The sequence below is a fragment of the Marmota monax genome, unplaced genomic scaffold (assembly GCF_021218885.2).
Source record: "Marmota monax isolate L192 unplaced genomic scaffold, Marmota_monax_Labrador192_F-V1.1 WCK01_AAM20220418_F8-fsc00100, whole genome shotgun sequence".
In the NCBI taxonomy this organism is placed as follows: Eukaryota; Metazoa; Chordata; class Mammalia; order Rodentia; family Sciuridae; genus Marmota; species Marmota monax.
In genome coordinates, this window is record NW_026693872.1 from 275,123 (window position 1) to 297,308 (window position 22,186).

General features: G+C 39.0%; 1 protein-coding gene across 6 annotated transcripts in view; it reads right to left on the bottom strand.

The window, feature by feature from the left end:
* Positions 1 to 5,968, bottom strand: part of Il1rap (interleukin 1 receptor accessory protein) — a 139,506-nt gene extending 133,538 nt beyond the window's left edge. Inside the window, exon 1 of one of the 6 annotated variants that reach the window (XR_009228469.1) lies at positions 5,717 to 5,910. The gene's annotated coding sequence lies outside the window, so the exon portion shown is untranslated. Of the gene's footprint in view, positions 1 to 5,716 lie in introns of all 6 variants that reach the window. The other 5 variants (XR_009228470.1, XM_058585053.1, XM_058585054.1 and 2 more) reach the window with 5 other exon arrangements.
* Positions 5,969 to 22,186: the final 16,218 nt, after the last annotated feature.

Genomic DNA, 22,186 nt, shown 5'->3' on the forward strand with positions numbered 1-22,186 from the left:
ATGTCCAATCTTATTAGATTCTATAACTCCTTATCATGTGTCTGATTTTGTGAACAGCAAATTAAAGGAAATTAAAATTATCTTATTTGTATATTGAGTCAACCTTTAAGAAAATTAGTGTTATGATATAATAGAGAGGGAAAAATCAGAAAACTAATTCTGGGCCTATCTGACAGAGGCCGATCTGACCTAGGAAGAATCCATTATCAATTCTGTTTTGTACTTTGTATGTGCAAGGCACTGTGCTGGACACAGGACAGGATAAACCATGTCCTCAGCTACTTAGGCGCCAATCAAGGACCTGAACAAACTACTTGCACACACACACACACACACACACAAATATCATCCCAGAGATAGAAGATGTTATAAGCATTTAAGACAGTTCCATAAATTAAGAAAAAACAAGAAAGAATTTGAGCAGCATGTCTGGAAGGAAAGAGGAGAAGAAAAGATACAGCCTGATATGGCATAAGAATGCAGGGAGGGGGCATTTATGCTTGTAGTTATACAAGTCCTCAGATATGGTGGCCAGAAAATACAATACAATGAACCAAAGGGTTATGCACTCAAGCACACACAGGTTCTAATCTTTACTAATTGCATAAACTTGAGCAAGTCTGTATGTTGCTCTGAGCCTCAGTTCTTTCATCAGGAAAAGGCAGACAATGATATTTATGTGAAAGATATGTCTGTGTTGAAATGAAATGACAAGAGTACATGCACCAACGGATGCTAATTTCCCTTGCTTTGGTCTGTTTGGCTTGAAAATACATCTCCGGGGCAAAAAAACAAGGGTATTTCCTCTTTAGTCCCATTTCCCCCTTTTACTTTGACTTTTGCAGAGAGATGTGATTGCAGAATTTTGGTTGAAAGGAATCTTAAAGAAAACTACACAATGCTCTGCAGCAGAATAACCTTAGAGATCATCCAGTTCAGCTCTCTCACATTTTAGGCCTCAAAATAGAGATTCCTCAGTCACAGGTAAAGTAATTCCAGGACTAGAATGGCAGGATGCGGATGGCATGGGCCAGAAGTCTTAACCCAGGTCCTCTGATCTAGTCCAGAGAAAGGACAATTTCAGTTTCTTCCTAGTTCTAAAACGAAATGTACTGATGATTCTCAGCATCATACTTTGGTTGTGCTATGTGACATAGGTCATGCTACTTAACTTCTATAAGCATCAGTTTCCTAAAAAAAAAATTAAAATTAAAATAAAAAAAAACAGAAGTATTGCAAGGATTGAATAAGATGATGTATGTAAACCATTCAACACAAACATGATGGAGTTCAATAAAGAATAGCTATTAAATTTTGATGACCATAATTTAACAGACTAATAAATTGAAGGAATTTCTGGCAGAAGAAAGAATTAGTGTTTATTAAATTCTTCCTATGGAAAAGATGCTGACTTTTGGAAAAGACAGAGACTGAAGATTCTAAGGAGGCACCAGCATTCCTACTTCCTAACTGCAGAGCCTGAGAATAATTCCTTTAGAAGAGTGCCTCGGGTACCTGCCAGAGTTGAGAACTCAACGCGCTTCAGCTGAGAAAGTTAAAATAAATGCAAACTAGAAAGGCACCCTATCTATCCCATCAGCATAAACAATGCACTCCAAGTTTTATAAAAATGAGCAAATGAAAAGTTAACCTGAGTTTATCCCCCAAAATGTCAGACACCAAATGTTTTGTAACCTTCTTATTCGTTGGTGGTTTTTCTTTCCCCACAGAGCAATTTCCAAAATGGGCAAAGAGCACAGTAGGTGGCTCTCTTTAATATTTCACAGGCAAGGCAACAGTGACTCAACAGAACCTACATCTGTGTCTCCAGCAAAAGCCCAATGAAGTTGAGCAACAAATGAAACTGTATGTACACTGGAGATAACCTCTCTTTCCCCCTGTCTCCTCCTCCAATTTCCTCCAGTCACATTCTGCTTTCCTAACAACACCAGGTAAGATGTACCTACTTCTTGGCAAAAGCAAATAAATAAATGTTCCCAAATGCCAAAAGCAAGGAACAAAACATTTCTCCCAGGACTGCATTTGCAAGCCTGTCTGCTTGCTATAACGGAGACAAACCTGATGACCTGTGAGGAGTCTCTATAGATAAATGGCCCCACTGCCTGGACCAGAAACAGAACAGCTCATCTTCCTACTGAAGTCTGTAGCCATAAGTTTCCGCAAGGAGGACTGAGATTCCAAACAAATGATTAACATCAACAGGAAAGAATGCTTTTTTTTTCAAATTTGCATATTGTTCTCTCTATTCCACTCTTTATCCATGGAATTTGTGAAAGAGCTGAATGATGCTATGGCCATGCATGGCATTTGTTTCTCAATACCAGTCTTTGAACTATTACAGGATTGCAGAGGGAAGAAACCACCCAGGACAGGAAGAAAAATCAGACATCATTCTGAACTTTATGTATTCATAGTAATCCTTCCTCCTAAGAGTTGAAGGGGCATCACATCAAACAAATGAAAATGAGAAAGTTGCTTTAGAGATCATCACTTTAAACTCTCTCTCCTGAGAGTCGGCTCCACTAAATTCTACAAAGTCATGTTGAAGGATTGTACTCTTAGCAAGGAAATATCTACTCTGTGACAAAAAAAGGATGCCCTGAAATCACCAGCCAGATAAGGTAACCTAACAATTAAAGTAAAGTACTCAAGATTGTGGGAAGCCATTCTCGCACGTGATTGGGCACCTCCCTGATTGGGTGTGAGGCGTTCTGGCCAAACTGTGTAGGAGCTAATCCCCACCCTCTCCAGGTTCGAGAGCCTGTTTGTGTGGGGGTGTGACTGACCATTGACATTGAGACCAATCACTAACCCTGACCTTGGAATGCTGCCCCCCTCAACCTTCATTGGATGGAATTTTCCCCTGAATTTCTTGTTCCCCAATAAAAGGCCACTCCCTGGAGTTCTGGTTCACCCCCCTCTCTCTCTCTCCTGCTAGTCCTGAGTAAGCCTTGCTGCCCCACCGGGTGGTTCTAGGCGAGAGCTAGAGGGGGAGCCGTCTCGGACCTGGTCATAGAAAAAGGTAATTGAGTCTGGTTGTTTATTTTGATCTCACTAGTTAACTTCTATGCTATGAACCTCTTGTATGAAACCAGCGTGCTGGCCGCGCGGTGGACAAGATCTCATTGGACATGTAGCAGGGTGTTATAGGAAAACTAGAAGCTAAAAAGTGAATTTCCCATCAAGGTGACCCATGGCAGCCTATCATTTTTGAGTCTCATTCCAGTTTTCAGTAAATGGAGACTAGCTAAGAAGAGGTGTCATTTAATGAGCACCTCATATTTGACATTATTTCACTGAATTTAATCTTCACATAAATTCTTAGAGTAAGCAATTTATCCAACTTTAGAGTTGGGTAAAATAGAAGCCCTAAATAGTAAAATAAGTTGCTAATATCACCCAGCTACTTTGGTACCACAGCTAGAATTTGAAATCAAGTAGGTTTTATCACAAAACATGGGTGCCTTGTCCTTAATATGCCTGCTGTGTCCTTCTCCAGGGCTATTGCAAATAACAAGGAAGGTAATATATGTGGAATGTACTTTGGAAATGTTAAAGTTCTATATATACATATGGTTTTGCTAGCAACAAATAATAATATGTATAAGGAGTAAGGATAACTGGATTTCCTTTCTTCAAAGAATCAGATCCAAAAGAAATTTGTTTTCAATCTCCCTTCCATCCCCTTCTTCTGACCTTATTTTGAACATCTTGCTTTTCCTCACAAGTCCCTGGTCTCTCAGGCACACATTCAGATGTATCCCCACCAGCTCATCACAATGCATGCACACGGAACAAGCTGACGGAAGCAAGAGATTCCATCCTCTGCAAATGTTTGGTGTGGGAGGTACCTGAGTGGGTACCACTGGACTCTTACCTTCTCTCAAGATGTACCACACCCATTCTCAGGTACTCATCAATACTGCATAGAAATATTTTGAACTGTGAAGGGCAACCAACTATAAATACCAAAGTCAGGGACTTATGACATGGCCTGTAGATAGAACTGAATTATTGTGTGAATCAAATAAAAACAACTGTCATGAGCAGGGTACAGATGTATGAAAGAAGCTATTTAATTTTAAAATAGCAATAATACAGGAAGACCAGTGTAGGCCTGTGTGTGTTTGTGTTTAAATAAAGCAAGTTAGTCTCTAAAAGAGAATGAATTTAGTAGCATCCCTGCACAAATATTAGCTGAATAACATAAAGTTGCTTGACTGATCTAAGAGAGCAGGAATAGAAGGCTTAGCACAGTCTATTACAGCTGTGACTTCCAACTTCCTCCTCTGGTCTTTTTTATCCCTCATTAAATTAAAGCCCCTCGTTGTCAATGAAAGATGCCTCAGATCAAGGCAGTTCACAGGCCTGAGCCTTGACCTAAAAACTAGTAGAAAATTCATATCACTAAGAAATATCAATTTTATATTCCACATCAAGCATCCATGATCCAAGTCACACGTGAAAGATGTACTTTAACAGAACTGTTCAAACTCCGAAGAAGAAAACATCACATTTCCATATTTAAAAAACAAAAAGTCACTTCAGTGTAATAAGAAAGCAGTCTCAAAACTCAATGTCTCCAGGATTATTATTCAAGAATATTTATAATAGTTATCATCAGTTTCAAACAGACCAGGTACCAGGTCAGCCACTGTGCTAAAAACAAAATGTAACTTGAATTGCCTGCCCCATTTCATCCTCCCAACTACCCTAAGGTGACCACTATAATCTCCATTTTGGTGAGTGGGGAAAAATAGTATTAGAAAGATGGACTAATTTACCCAAGTTCAGACAGCTAACACATGGCAGAACTGGAAACCAGGCAAATCCTCTTTTTACAGATGGTAACTAACCCTGGGATCTGACAGCAGAGCAGGAAAATGCTTCCCCTGGTGTCCTGGTTCACAATTGCACAACCAGGGATGAAGGAAAGACAGGTTGGGAATGGGATCTTTAAGGAAATAGCAGAAGTTTGTTTTTGTGGTTTTGATTTTTCTCTAACTCTAGCCTCCTGATTTCTTCCCAGTACTTCAAACTGGAAAGGGAGGGACGATATGGTTCCTTGAAGTCAGTTCCTTAAGGAGGGACATCTCATTCTCCACAAGGCCAACAGTTCCGCTCCCTGCCGGGACTGGGGAGAGAACTGGAAGTACCATAGGAGGTCACCAGCATCCAGCGTCCCTTCCCCTCTCCCGGCAACTTCGCCTGGAGCCTGTGGGACATCCTCAGCAGGAGCATCTTTTCGAGAAAGCAGGTCAGCAAAGGAGGGAGTGAGGCTGCTGGCAGCCTTTACCCACGCTGTCATAGCTCGGGGTTGAGAGCGACGTGACACTGAATGGGCATGCTGGGACACACAGCCTCCAGTGCTCATCGCTTACATTTGCGCGCTGGAGCAAGCAAGGCGCAGGAAGACCGGAGTAGATCCCGCAAAGGGCTGAGAATGGGCATAGAAACGCACGGATCCCACGATTGCGTTACTTAATCTCTACACAAGCAAAGATGGGGCTCTGAACTGCTGGGTTCGAATCCCCGCCACCGCACTGAGTGATCTACCTTGGCCCCTGCCTCGCCCTGGGTCTCAGTTTTCCCTTCTGTAAAACAGGAGGATTGAAGGAGACGATCTCTAAGAATCCATCTACCCTGAGTTTCTGCGGCAGAATGAAACCAGTCCTCACTGCAGCGCGAGACTCACCTTTCTTGGGAAGCTGAGCGGGCACAGCGAAAGGGGCGGAATGGGTGGAGGGTCTCCCTGCACTGATTCTCTCCGTGCTCGGGGCCAAAGCGAAGCCCAGGGGACCTGGATCCCGGCCGTCTTCCCCGATGAGCCTCTTACTTTCCGCCGCACTTTCTTTTTCCCCCTTCGGGGCTCCTCCCCCGGCGCCGCGCGATTGGCCGCGATATCGTGGATCAGGCTCCACCCGCCGCCTTGGCTCGCAATCCACCAGCGTTCAGGGCTTCCCGAGCCTGCGGCTTCTGGGCGGCACAGTGGGCCAGTCCCGCCCGCTGCGAGGAGGAGCAGCGCAGGGGTCCGCCTGCGGGCGGATGCGAGGCTGTGCTCCTTCCTAAGGCGCCCAGCCACTGCCTGGACTGTTCTGAGCGCGCGAGGAAAGGAGAGCCATCCTCCTGCAGCTCAGCCTGGCACGGTGCCCGGCGCTCCGGGAGGATTACGCCCACCCCCCGCCCCCCTGCGCACGCACATACACCATACACATAGGCGCAGATATGTGCTCTTTTAAAATTATGGTCTCACTGTTGAAGTCGGAGCAACCCTGACTTTTCTTCCCGTCTGTATGTATCTAACTGTTATGGAGCAAGGCCATGACAGTCTTTTTGAGAGCCCACCATGTGCCAAACACAGAGAGCAACAGGAAGAAACAGAAAAGCCATCTCGGCAGTCCAGAGCTCTTACTAGAACTGTGAAGAAGCAACCGATCATGACAGCAGAACTGCATCTGGATTGTCCACTGGTAAATAATCAGTGCCTAGGACATACCTGGAACAAAATACGCTCTCAGTGCATGTGTGCTGAATGAATGAGTGAAATAACTAATTGGTGACAGAACGAAATAATCCCAATAGAAAGATTTCATTCATTCTCATTTCTCCAGCTTTCAGCAAGAGACTTCAGCTGCAAAACACAAACACACACACACACACACGCACACACACACACACACACACACGAACTCGGGATGGGAGTTGTAAAGGTGGACCCAGCACTGACCCAACTAAACTATTTCCTTCTCTGACTTCATTTTGCATCTTTGCTTTCTCTCCTGAGGTCTCCTGAGTCATTTTCTCCTGCAGTTACCTTGGATTCTAACAGGTCTGGTTGATAAACATCTCCATAACCAGAGACACAAAAAACTATCCCCAAGCAACAGCAAGCCTTTCAGGAAGATTACACCATGATAAGGTCCCCCCCAAAACTGGCTCATGATGAAATTGTCCCCCTAAGCAGGAGCAATCTTCTCTGATGGGAACAGAATTGTCCCCTCATCCAATAAAACTTCTCTGAGTTTGGAGAACTCCTCCTGAGATAAGGATCAATCAGATCATCACCTGTTTAAAATCCTCTGCATTGTTGGCTATGCAAACCTGCCAACCTTTGCCTTCTTGCCCATTTCTATAAAACCTCAAAGTTCTTTGTCATCCCCTTTAAGACAGTTCTTAGGTCACTTGACCAAAGTGTGGCTTCTCAGTGTGGCTATACTGATTAAAGCTCTTTCCTGCCTTCACACTGCATGTGTCTTTCTTTGGCATCTTGGGACAGGTGGCTAAATCTAGTCCATTAGAACCCCCAAAACCTGAGCCTTTTCCCTAAAATTCTGGTAACATTTGTACAATCATCCTGAGAAGCTTCATAATAGCTGTCATTAAGTCAACTCTCTTATTTAAGAACCTTCTGTTGTTACCTTTGATAGTCCAATAGGATTTCATCCTGACTGGCCTGCCCTTCCAACTCTACCCCCATTCTCTGAACAAGGCATCTGCCAAACTGACTTGTCTCTTCACAAATGCCTTGCTCCTCACATCCTCGAGTTTCTCCCAGCCCTCCACTCCTAGAGCTACCTAATTGAAACATATTAATTTATTTATTATGGAACTTGAAGTCCAGAGAAAGCAATTAAGGAGAAGAAAAGGGATGTAAAAGAAGAAAAGGGCCTAGGTGAGTGCAGGTGAAAGGGGAGCTAGTAGATGCCAGTCTTGCTAAAGGCGCAGGTTCTGCCCCTGCCCTGGTGAAGCTTAACTCCCATAATGTAATCAAAACTATAGAAATATCATGTTATTTAACTTACCCATATCACCTAGGAAAATTCAGCCCAAGAAATTATTATTTATCTTTGGCTATAGGGTACATGGTACATGCTCATCACACTGTTTCTGATCAAAAGAGGAAATACTCCAAAAACATTCAAAAAGTTACCTGTGTAAAACAAAAATAAATTCTTCAATGATTTATGATTCATTCATGAAGCATATCTCAGGCACCAATTTTTGTGTCTCATGTAGCACACGTACACAGAGTCTATCAAGTAGTAGGCACGATCATGAAAACTTTCCACATTCTCACTTAACCCTCATAGCAACATGTAGGCTACTATTATTATCTTCACTTTATAGATGAAATAGAGAGAAGGTAAATAAATTGTCCAAGGCTACAAGCCTACCAGTGGAGAAGTCTAAATGAGACCTCAAGTGGTCAGCATTCATGCTCTTAGACACTTCTCTACGACCTTTGTGCTACCTATAAAACAGGCAGATGATGGGAGTTCAAAATCGAATCAGAAGTAGTTCTGGACTTTGAGAGTCTACTTATAGTTTACTGAAAACAAAAGACATATAGATAAATAATGACAGTATATTGTAATTTTAAGACTGTATAAATGATGGGAATGAAAATGATTAGTTAACCAGTTTTCTGTTAAAATTTTCATATTATGGAAATGTATCTATCAAGATAAAGGCTTACAATATAATAATGTTGAGTAAAAGTTATGAAGACATATGGCTAGCAGTTGAAAGAAATGTGAAAAAAATGTTGATGCATTAGAATTATGAAAATATAGTAATAGTTTTATCTTTTAAATTTGTTGTAATATCAAAATACTACTAAAACAATTAACAACTTAAAATGTTTAAAAGTATCTGTCACATAACAGGCATTCAAAAAATAATTATTTCATGAATAAATAAATGAATGAAACTGCAAATTCATTGCTATCCAGTACCTAACAGTACTGGGTGTGTAGGAGACACTTGATAAAACTTGTTTGCAATTGAGCAATGTATTTGAGAAAAGCATTATTTTTTTCTTTCTTCCCTCTGATATCACCCCCATTTTTTGGCACTTAGGTATCTTTATAAGTTTTGCTAGCTCTTTGAACCCTATCCAATCAAACTTTTTGTCACTAACACTTGATAATCACAGTTTATAATGACTTCCACTTTTACAAATTCACTGGTCAATTTTCAGTCATCATTTTACTTGACCTATTAGCAGCTTCTACATAGTCAATCCATTAGTTCTTTCTGGAATGCTTGTTTTATGTCTATTTCTTCTGATACTTCTTATCATATTCTTTTGCTAGATTCCCTACTTCATGATACCTGAAGACAGTAATGTCCCAGAGCTGAGTCTTTGGAGTAATTATGTATCCTCTCTCAGGATGGTATCCAGATATATAACTTTTAAAATATCTATATGGTAATGACCTGCAAATTTAAATGTGCAGTTCAAACCACAGACTGTATACACCATTTGTCTCCTGTGTTTTCCCTTTGTGTGTGTGTGTGTGTGTGTGTGTTTTACTGGGATTGTACCACAGAGCTACATCCTCAGTCCTTTTGATTGTCTATTTTTGAGACAGATTTTTACTAAGTTGCCCAGGTTGGCCTTGAACTTGCCTTAGTCTCCAGAGTACAGTATATAGGCTTACACCCCTGTATCCAGCTTCATTACCCTTATTGATGTTTTGTGTACATACTGAAGTTTACATGCTCAAAATCAAGATTTTTTGTTGGTTGGTTGGGGATTGAACCCAGGGTCACTTGAACACTGAGCCACATCCACAGTCCTGTTTTATATTTTATTTAGAGACAGGATCTGTCTAAGTTGTATAGGGCCTTACTAAGTTGCTGAGGTTGGCTTTGAACTCACCATCCTCCTGCCTCAGCCTCCTGAGCCTCTGGGATTACAGGTGTGTGCTACCATACTGGGCAAAAATCAAGTTCTTTCTTTTTATCCCTCACCAAGCATTCTCCTTTCTATTTGCACAGATTTACAAGAAACTATTGGCATCAAATCAATATTGGCATCAGATTCACCATTTTAGGTCAGGAGTCATTTTATCTAGAGGTTCCAAAGTTTTGGTTCTGAGGCAAAGCTGCTTAACTTCCCAAAGAACACATGCCTGCTATCAGCCCCATCCCAGCTTAAACTCCTAAGCAGCTTATGATATTCCTCTTGCAGGCTATAAAGCTGCTCTGTGAGTGCGGGCAGGCCACTGCTGTCCTTGGAGGGACAGCCTTTTCCGTATGCCTCCTGTGACTGACAATAAATCTCTTGAGTGATGCTCCAGTGTGTGGCGTGGTCCTTGGACTTTGCGTGGACTCTGCGAATGTCCTTTCAGAAACACTATCTTTTAACCAGTGGCAAGGTCAAAACTTTGGAGTTATCATTGTTTCCACTCTTTCCTTCATTGCTTGTGTGCAATCCATTCACAAACCTTCTACTTCCAATGTATTTAAACTACATCTTGAATCTAGGAACACTATTCCTCTCCTCCATCACAACCACCATGGCTCAATTCACTGTCACTTCTCTCCTCACTGGTCTCTCTCTGCTTAGACTCTTGTCCAGACAACCTGTTTCCCATACTTCAGAGATCCTTAACAATGGAAATCAGAACAAATAGTGATTAAGAGCAAGACTCTGAAGGCAGACTGCCTGAGTCCAATTTCAAATTCTGAAACATATTAACATAACATTATCAAGTTACTTAACTTTGTTTTGCTTCAGTTTCATCCTTTGTAAAATGGAAATAATGATATCTTTACCGTAGTGCTCTTTTAAAATTTAATAAGCTTATGTCAGTAAAACGCTTGGAACACCTATAAACCTATGGCACATATAAAGGGCATGTAAACATTCCTCATTATTTTTATAAGAAATAGTACATCGTACCCTGCTTTCAAATATTCAGTGATTTCTTCTCATGATGAGGTAAGTTTTCAGAGTCCTTACTGTGGCGTAAGGGGCTTCCATGATCCAGCACTAGCTATTCCTGTAGACCTCTGATTGTGTGCTCCTTGCTGTGGTCCAAACACACTCACATGCTCTCATCCCTGGCTTTTGTACTTGGTGTTCCCTTTTCTTGAGTACTATTTCTTCATGGTTCACCCTCAACTTATTCACCGCTTTATTCACATCACTCCTCAACTGCCACCTTCTCAGTAAAGCCTTTTAGGAAAACTGCATTAAATATGTATATCTATATTTGGTCTTAATAATGTTACATTTTAACTTACTTGTTCATTAAATGCCCTTTAATAGGAGTGCAAGCTTCAGCAGGGTTAGTATGATGTCTCCCTTCCCATTGGAGAGTATTTTGCTTAAGTTTCTCATTTTAAAAATGATAGATGAGATATGAATTTTATGTAAGTCTTTCATGGTTATACGAAGACCCCAAAATATTAAGTGATGAATGCATGGCTCTCCTTTGATTTGCATTTTTGGAAGACAGAAAAGTTAAAAGAGAAATAAAACACAGAAAATCGCTTTTGCGGGGGGCAGGGTTCAGGTTAAAGTACTGTATACAACATTTTGCTTAGTGTTTTTGAATGGAAGGTAAGTGAGAAAACTGAGCCAAGAGAAATAAAATGTGAAAAAGGAAAAAGTAATTACTCACCTTCCATATTTTCATGTCCCCACCTTTTTTTTTTTAAACAGAATTTTAGTTGTAGTTGGATATAATATCTTTATTTATTTTTATGTGATGCTGAGAATCGAACCCAGTGCCTCCTACTGCAAGGCGGGCATTCTACCACTGAGCAACAGCCCCAGCCCCACGTCCCCACCTTTTATAACTCTCAGTTCTTTTTATTTTCAACTCTCCAGCACTCACACCTGTTCCCCAGCCATACCAAGTTGCTCTTGTGGTAATCAGTGAATGTCTTTCCCCCACTCCTCCTGGGCCTCTTGCTCCTCTGTGTCTCTGTTCCTAATTAAGTCCTTTCCCTTAGTTTTAATCAGTTACATAGGAAAAAAAGGAAAATCAAGCAGACTAAACAAAGCCATGTTAAGGTGGAGATTACTCACACTTGTCTTGTCAGAAGTATATGCTCCTAACACGTATATCTAACTATCAAAACTCAAGTTTGGAAGAGGAAATGAGACTGTGTGGTGGGAGCTTTCTTCATTTCTATGTCAACCTCACAGACCATGTGTTTTTCCTGGAAGAAGAGAAGGAAAAGGAGAACTTCTAAATCCCTCCAGAACTTCTTTTGTCTGTACAGGATGGAGACAAGCCCCAGGAGAAGACAGCTTCACATGGAACAAAGATAAACCCAGACAGACATAATTTAAATTGGTGAAAACAGATTTTATTCATAACTACTGACAGTAGAGGAAAGACCTGAGTTCTATTCCCATTTGTGTAGAGGTAATTTGGGCATTTTAAAGGGAGAATGAAGGAGTGGGGAGTGCAGGCATTCAGTGGAATCAGAGAAGTGAAAAACTGTTAAGGCTGGTCATTATAAATGTGATGAGGTCAGTGTGTCTGCTAGCTGGCTGTCATGGAAGTTAGGGTTCCATCCTCCCATGAAGTGGGAAAGGAGGCCATCCTTCCAGATGATAGCATTTTAAAGGAATGGTCCTTGGAGCCTTGAGAGATTACAATGAGTGGTAAAATATACATATTCAAAATAAGAAGGCCTTTTCAATACATGTTACAAGAAAGGGAGTCAGAGCTTCTCCTCAGGTGTTGGCTGGAGTGAACAGCTACCTCAATCTCCTGGGTCTTTGGCCTTCTCAGATGGGCATTTTAACAGGGTAGGGCTTATCCTTGGAACACTGCCTTAGGTTTCCAGAAGCCATGCTGGAATGTGGACAATTCTCTTGGTGCAGGGGTTTTCAGGGAGCTCATAGGTGCAAAGTGCTGAAGTTTTCAGAGGTCAGGAGATTCTCCCACCAGGTACCCACAGTGAGAGGATAGGAATCCCCTTCTCTGAGTTGCTTCTCCTTTGAAATCATTTTCTCCTTCCTTGGAATGTTGTCTTTGGGGAGATACTCCCCCCACTGTCACCAGAGGGGCGTGTCCATGACAGGATGACAGGCAAAGCATGTTTTCCAAAAGACAGCCTGAGTCTTTCTGGCCTGTGGCCTGAAGCTCCTGGAGACTATTAGAAAAGAACTAATTTTCTCTCCTTGCTTTTTTTCCTTCCAAACAAAAACTTTGAAGCAAAGGTCAAGATTTTAATAAAGTCTTGGAGGATGGTGATTATGCAATGTTGACACTTAACTACAGTAGGAAATTTAAAGACAAGAACTTTGCATTCCAAAAAAAAAAAGGGAAAACTTACCTTTTATAGCTCTAACTTGGCCTTGTAAGTAGTTAACACATTTACCAGCTTCCAGACTCCAAAATGTAAATTGAAAGCATGCTCTTTGGTTGAAACCATTGCCTATATTATCCCATAAGCCAAACCACTACGATATTCTTTAAGGCAAACCCGATCCAAATTGGTCACCATCTGGTGAATAGCAACCAGTCAGTGCCAGTTAAAATCATGCTAAAATTTGCCTGTTCCTACAGCAATATGAGTGGACAATGCCATCCAGCTCTATTTTCTTCAGTGCAGCAACAGAAAGACTGAATGATCCTCTAGCAGAGAGGCGTTTGTATTATTCATCTCTGGAGAAGAATTTTCAAGTAGTCATGAGATTCAGGCATTCTTTTTTTATAGGAGTCTTTCTCTGCTACTAGCATTGAGCAATTTGTTTTATCTTTTATTCATTCATTTATTTAAACATGTGTTGAACATTTTCTCTGTACAGGAACCGTGAGCAGTGCTGAGTTAAGGTAGGCCTGGTTTTCTCACCATAGGCCCTGAGATGAGAGAAGACATGAAAGATACAATGTTTACAAAGATTGTAGAATACAAGAGTGAAATAATACCTCCTCTTTGTGGAGCAATTAGCCCTGAGAATGTGGCATGCCCATGGAATGTGTCTTATTTCTAAACCTTACAATAGCCTAAAAAGGTAGAAGTCATTTTCCCTACTTTCAGTGATGAAAAAATAGAGTCAGAGAAGCTGAATTACCTAAAGTCACACAACTAGTTAACATTAAGGCCAGTTCTAAACCCCAGGACTAATAGATTCTGAAACCACACTTTTCCTAACTTTATTAATATTCATAAGTTCAAGTAAAGCACTCTTGGTCTATTGAGGAGGAAAAATGACTTCTGTTTGGAAGGGAAAAGAAACCAACAGAGAGGGTGTCACTCAAAGGGACTAGGAGGAGAAATAGGAATTGAAATTTACCAGGACAAAAGGAGGTGTAAGACCCAATAGAGCAAGAGAAAAGTATTCACTCATTTGTCCATTCAATTACTATTTGGTATATAAATAAAACAACTGAAGCATGATGTGGTATGTGCTTTTGGAAAGATGAGATGATATTTCATGTAATCCCTGAACCCATCACCAAGGGATGGAAACCATGGAGCAGAGTGAATCCTTTGACTCTAGCTGGAGAACATTTGATTGGTACTGGGAGAAAGAGGTGGAAAACTATGTTTGGATCAGGCAAACAAAATACTCAAGGCTCCTAAAAATAAAACAGACTGCTTAACATCACACAGTGAAGAAGGTATAAAGTTGGGTTTTAAAGTTTGACTCTAGAACTTATAATTATTCTCTACTCTCTGACTTGGTCTATGTGATAAACTAAAGAAGCACTGTGTTGTTACTATTTTTAGTGTTTTAAAAAACATTTTAAAGTGCAACATGCATATATAAAATTGCAATTTAAAATGTTTTTTTAAAACACTTGTGTTGGGGTAACTTGTGTTATTTTTATTAGCATTATTTCTGGCCTGTATTTCTCCTGCAGATAACAGGTAGTTTGCTGAGGATTGCGACATATCCTGTCCACTTAGGCCACACAGGACTGCAGGTAAATTGCTTCCTGGTAAAGAAAGCATGTAAAGGGTCAGCAGGGTGAGCCCATTTTATAGAATTATTTCTTTATCCTCAGGGTCCCACCACTCACATCTTTCTGTCTGTCTCCTATCAGTACCACAGCTATGGATTTTATTTAATATGAGATGATATGAACTTTTATTAATTTGATATCAACTTCATTTCTGTTAGTACAATAACCTTCTTCTTATAGGCTTCATTCATGCACATTTGATCCTTGGGAACACAAGTCAAAACTTGCCTGGAAAATGAAATGGTTGATGAATGATACCTGCTCTTTGGGGAGCACGTGTGTTCCCTGAAGTCAGAAATTGCCTTTATTAAGCAGGAGCATGGAATTAGATAGAACAGATAGTAAAATAGCCAGGTAGTCTGAGTAAGGGACCCCAATTAAGATTTTTTTTTTTTCAAATGTAAAGACTACTCCATGAGGTTAACCTGTAGAAGCATTCCAAACATTCCAGACATGGAATGTCTTTGTCAGAAAGGGGTGTGAAAATGGAGGGAAAATGGAATTGGGGCATATCAGAATGGAGGTAAGAGGAAAGTTTAACCTGAAGTGCTAAAAGGGCACAGCCAATTAGGTCACAGGTTGATCCAATAGCATTGGTACTTTCCCAAAACCTGTTTGGCATAGATTGTAACCAAACAGACTTTGTACTTTTCCAGTACATGTTTAGCCTGAATTTTGATCAATGACTGTACCCTGAAGCTATATGTACTTCTGGACTAGTACATTTAAGGGAAAAACCTATAGTCAAGTTCCTTCTTGGCTACTGGAAGCTCTACTTCTTTTCTTCTCACTCAAATCCTGCACTTTATGGTCACTCTTCCCTTCCTTGTTCATGTATTTCATTCTTTGACTTTGTGAGATAAGAACTCAGAAATTGGCTATGAGCAGCTAGGGTCTGCTATCAAGAATTTCAGCTTACAGAGATCTCCACCCACCCACAGAAGTGGAGCATCAGAAACTTACTTTGGGATTGTTAGACCCAGGGCAAATCTAGCTGCCTTTGAATCCCAAGCAACAAAAAGAGAGGTAGCAGTGAGACTCCCATATCGAATTTTGAAGATATTCTATAATTAACATACTAGCTTGTTGAATATATACAATTATAACCTGTAAAAGTCAAAGTAGTCAGATAGCCCAGATAGCAGAACTCTTGAAAAGATGTAGAGAGTAGTCTAGACATCACTCACCTATTCACAGCCTATTCTTAGCAGTCATTTTTTGCTTTCTGAGTTTCAGGTTCCTTAACTTTACAATGGTCATTAACTTGCAATATTACCTTAAAATGGTGGTCATCAGCTCCCCATAGGCATTCAAATAACCTGTGTTTTTTTATATTTTATTGTGTTTTGTATGATGTGTTTTGCATTTAACTATTAGAGATGTCCAAACCTTATGTGGATCTGTGAGTTACGAATATTGTGTAAGATGAGTCACCTCACTTCAGAAGTGACTCGTAAAACTGAAATTTGATATTAAGATGACTAGACTTGCTGATTTCTCAGCTGTATTCCAGGGCAACTTCTCTAATGGCATATGTGAGTTCAAATACAAATTTGGAAAATTTCACAAAGTTAACTTCACAAGAAATCAAATTCAAAACTATATATCGGAAATGTATTTATCAGAAAGACTAACCCCATAATTTTTATCAGAAGAGATAGTTAGAATACATTTGGTAAAATTTACACATTTGTAGCTGTGTAATATCACTAAAGTATCAAGAAAGAAAAGAAACAATTAAGAGATTGATGGTGTTTGCACATACTTGTAACCTTAATGGATGATAATATTCTTTGATCATTGAAGACCTGTTTTTGATATTGAGACATTTGATATTCAGATTTGGATCAAAAGATAACAAAGATTAAAGCAATTAATAATTATAAAATCCTGTTTTGTGCTCTACAGGAAATGCAAAGTAATCTTAGGGAAACTTCTATCATGAAAGCTATGTGTGGTAGCTATCCACCCTCACGTGCATACTTGGACTGGAGTCATCCAAGATGACTTCTGATTGGGAAATGAGGGATGATGTTATAGAGATGAGATTTGAGATCAATATTGAGAATTTGTTAATAACAGAGAGTGGTAGAGGGCATGTTGTAGAAGTGGCAGAGAAAGAGACAAGGTGACATGAACTTACACAGAAAAAAAAAGAAAGAAAGAAAGAAAAGAAAGGAAAAGAAAAAAATGGTCTGTTTTTCTTGTCAGATTCTTTATCCCAAGGAGTAGGTCAACTTGATAGGAAAAGCTGATTAGACTTGACTTAAGGGGGCCTGGCTATGTTAAGGCATTGCTTTCTGAAGCCATGGAAAGTCCTTGGAAGCTGACAAATAAGAGTGAATCTCTCTCGAGGTCACACAGGTTATCAGATTGGGGGAACAGGACTGGAATTCAGATTGTCTAAAGTTTGAAGATCTTTTTATTGCCCTCAACTACTCAAATATGGTCAGTAGAGTCCTAATAAGAATAACCAAGTTAAACACATCAGACTTAATGGGCCCCACACTTTCTCATAACAGCCTAAGTGCTTATAAGTGGGATTCTTTAGAAGTGAAAGACAGGAATGACTTTTATAAAAAAATTTTCCTCTGGAGGATTCAAGGCCTCTTCCAGGGTAGAGTTCAGCTGTGACTTATCAATGCAGAGCAGCAACAGGCAGTAGGTTGGCATCAGGAAGCACAAGAGGGGGTTGCATTAGAAATTGTGGAGGGAATTTGAAATTGGCTGAATGCAATTACCCACACTGGAATTTGGTCAAAGTCTTCAGATTTAATACCACCACTCATCCTGTTCCTTGTAAAGACCCTCTGTGGTCAGAGACCTTAATTTTACTGTTCTTGTAAAATTCATGGGACAGCATTTCCCAGCCTTTCCCCCTCCAACTAGGACCCTTCACTTTGTTTTCTCGGCCACAGTGCTTCCAATGTGGCTTTGATTGCTGCTGCTGACACCAAGACACTTTCATTGCCCCTGAAGGCCATTTTATTTATCGGTGCTATGTTTCCAAAAGATGCATTTCCCTCCACCAATATGTTCAGCTGCCCACGTAATAGCATAGGCTGACATTTGGGTGACCACTCAGGAGAGCAGCAGATTGTGTAAATTCCATAACTCCAACATGTCAATTGCAAGTTACCTTGAGAAAAAATTATACAGTTTGACCTTGCTCTTAAAAAAAAAATCATAGAAAACATAGAAAGAAGAATCCAGTACCACAATTTAGTACTAATAAAGATTGAATTAACAATTATTCACATACACATATCATTTTCACAAGGAAAACTAAAATTAAAAATATATGTGGAAACACTATGGCAGGATATTTGAAAAGTGGAGACAAATATCCAAATTCTAATAAATAAATAGGCAAACATCTGATCAAACTATGAATAAATAAGGGAAGACAGGCAGGCCTAGAATGGTGTTCTTTCTAATTTTGCTCATAATCAAAGAAGGGAAATGTTCCATTTCCATGATGTTAAAGTTAATAACCAAAATTGTATAAAGAAGCAATTTGGCAATTAATTTAAGATCTTAAAAATACTAGATTCTTCAAGCCAGTACCTCCAGTCCTGAAAATTTACCTTAAAAAATGCAAACAGATAAGAAAATGGCATAGATATTCATTGCAAAAAACAAAGGCAACCATAATGTAACTATAACTGTATAAATATAACTAGAATATATAAAGAACTCCCACAAATCAACAACAAAAATACAAATAACCTGATTAAATAATGGACAAAGGATTGGAATAGACATATTAAGGAGAGATGCCCACAGATAATAAAAATGTGAAAAGATGTCAGTATAATGAATCATCAGGAAAATGCAAATCAAAACCATGATGAGATACTACCTCACAATCATTAAGATGCCTAATATCAAAGAGAGAGGGTGGGAAGGGAGGGAGGAAGGGAGGGAGAGAGAGAGAGAGAGAGAGAGAGAGAGAGAGAGAGAGAGAGAGAAGAATGAAAATACCATTTGTTGTTGATAAATATGCAGAAGTTGTGATTCTGTTTACTCTCAGTATTATATAAAATTGTACACACTCTATGGAAAAGAGTATTATGATTCCTCTAAAAAATAAACATAGAATTACTGTATGATTCAGCAAGTTCAATTCTGGTTAAATTCTCAAAAGTTATTGAATGCTTCTGTTTCACTCATATTCATAACAGCCCTGTTCTCAATAATCCAAAGCAGAAGCAACCAAGAGCCTGTCATCGGATGACTACATAAACAAAATGATGTAGTATGCACATATACAATAGAATATTATCCAACCCTAAAAAGAAAGGAAAATCTGATACATGCTTTAACATGCATCAACCTTGGAAACATTTTGCTAAGTGAAATAAACCTGTCAAAAAATGACAAATACTGTGTAATTCCACTTAACACAAGAGGCACCGAGAGTAGTGAAATTCATAGAAACATAAAATATAAAGGGGGTTGCCAAAGACTGGAGGAAAGGAGAATTGGGAGTTATTGTTTAATGAATCTAGAATCCCAGTTTTGCAAGATTAGAAGTTTTGGATTACTTGGATAAGAAGGTGAATGTACACAAGTCCACTGAGCACTTAAAAATGTTCAGAAAGTCAACTTTGTGTCATGTGTATTTCACCACAATTTTAAAAAATGATAATTTTTCATGTTAGAAATTAGGAAAATAATTTAGGCAATTTATTTGTATGTGTGGTGCTGGGAATGGAACTTATGGTCTCACAGATCTAGAATTCTATCACTGAGTTAATAATATGCCAGCCCAATTTAGTCAATTTGGGCCATCTTTTGATAGATTATATATAGCTATTAGAAATTATAATTACATGTAAACATTCTTATATTTATAATATTAAAACACGGTCTTCAAAACACTTATATTTATAGCCACACAGTCAACTATAAAATAAAAAAGAAGTGAAGTATTAAGACATTGTACTGTATGCAAAATTCTGTGATGCTTTATTTATATTATTCTACAACAATGTTATTTGTAAAAGAAATAAAGTTGTCACTGTATCTCTAAAAAGGGGCTTCAGTATTTTTCTCCTGTGGAAAAGAACTAAAAATAAATATTCTTTCTTTCCACAGAAAAGTGAACAAATAAATAATTCATTCCATATTAAAAAAATAAAAATAAAAACACAGCATTTAGGTTAGTGGATATAAAAAAATAAAAACCCAATAAATAGAAGTTAAACCATGAGCTATAGAAAAGCCCAAGGACAAAAGGAAACTAAGAGTATTATTTATTATTTTTGTTTAGCATTTCTAGTTTGTGATTCATTTTTAATATTAGAGTTATAAATGTTTTACTAAATAATTTTCCCTTTTACATGTATGATTTTATGAGGTTAGTAATATTCCTTTGTGAATATGTACTCATATAGAATGTTGTCAAAATAATTTTCCATTGGAATGTATCTGCAATTTAGTAACTGACATTAACAGAAAAATGTGAGGTTGATATTCTTTTTAATAAGTAATTTTTCGAGGACATTGATGTTAGCTTTGAATGTTTATTCATTCAATAAAGTACACTCAATTTTTTACAAGTAGTTTACAATAATGGTATTTAAATCTGATGTTAACCTGTGTACAGTGTTTTCTGAGATATTATTCAACAATTTTTCTAAATATGAAAATGATTTATCTGCTTTGTGATATCAAATATTTTCTGTGGATACTTGAAGTAACAGGAGACCACCATATTCAAATAATTAACCCTTAAGCAAGGAGTTCTGTTGTGAAGAAGATTACAGTATAAAGAGATGGGGAAGGAGAAGAGGGTACGTTTCTCAAAGTTGTGAGTTTGTGGAAAATATAGTCGAGGAGTCACAGGAAACAAAAGGGAAAGAATGCTGTCATCAGCCCCTCTGTGCTTAGCCACTATTATCCTGACATTTGCTCATGTGCTGGTGTTCAGGCTAGAAAGCTGGTGGAATTTCCAGCTATCACTTGTTGACTGTGAGCTTTTGAGTAAGTTATCTGAATTCTGTATGTCTTAATATTTATAAATGAAAAAAGGATATTACAAAACTTCAATCTCAAAAGTATAAGTTATTGCAGAGCTCAAATGCGATAATAAATGTAAAGAAACTACCATAAGGTCTTGTACATGATCCATGCATAGAAAATGAAAATGACTGCCCCACCTTCTCGATTTAATTTCTAACTTGTCTTCATCCTTAAGGAATCACAGGAACTTACATGTGAGAGGTCACTGACATGCATTTATTGATTAACACAGTCACTCAATAAATACTTTTTGATCGATCAACATTGCAGCAGAAAATATATGGGCTTAAAATGCTTTCCTGATTTATTATGAGAAGCCCCAGGTACCAGATGACAGAAGCTATGGAGTTGGTTTCTACATAAATATCCAAGAAGAAATGTCTCTCCCTGAAATGGTTATAATAAGTGTAATTCCTTATGTTTATGCACTATGATATGCCTTACAAAGCATTATCATCTATAAAATTGATCATCTGAACAATGATGTAAGAAAGCTAAGATGCAGGGATTATTATTTCCATTGTAAAATGAGGGTCAAGATGAATGATGTGACTTTCCTGGGGAGACACATGCACTAAAAGCCAGTAAGCGGGCTGATTCCAGGTCTGCCTCACCAGGTATCCTCTACAAGGCTGCTTTGGCATATCTGTCACAAGCTTTCTCAGAGCCTTGCAGTCCTGCGTTTCTTGTAGGTTTATATCCATATAATACAGATCTAGTCAGTATCTTCATCATGAAGTTTCAAAATGTTTAGACCTGAACCTCCACCCAGTATTGCATTGAAATTTAATTAGACAAGTTGGCTTCCCCTAGAGAAAGGAGCAAAAAGACAATTTTATTAAAATTACTGTAGTCATCATTATTTCATCTGGGCTCCTCCACCCATGCTTTTCACACTCCACTAGTGTTAAACAAGCATCACCTTTTGAAGCTTTTTCCCTTGAAGACAACTCAGAGGTGAGGTTATAAAAAGGGCCTCAGTGCATAAAATGAATGGGTGAAATGACCTTGTCTGCAAACCAATTAAATGAAGTCGGTCATCTCAAAAGGGAAACTGCCAGCATCCTTCTGAGGACCATTGACAGCCACTATCTGACATGAGCACGATTGCTATGTCATTTGTTTTCATCAGGCCAGCCCCACTGAAACACAAGCCAATATCTTCTCTCCTCAGATCCTCTTATGTGTTAGGCAACATTGAGTCATACAGCTATCTTTTTCCTCCCATATGTATGTCTTTCTTTAAGGATCAGGAAGCAAAAGTGATTCTTTGAAAATGATTGACAACACCATGCAGGGTATTATAATCCATGTGTCCTTCATTTTAGCCCCACCTCTCTTCTCATGCCTGCAACAAATCAATCATCATTCTCCAGGCATCTACTATTGTACAAAGTACTGTGCAAGACACTGTG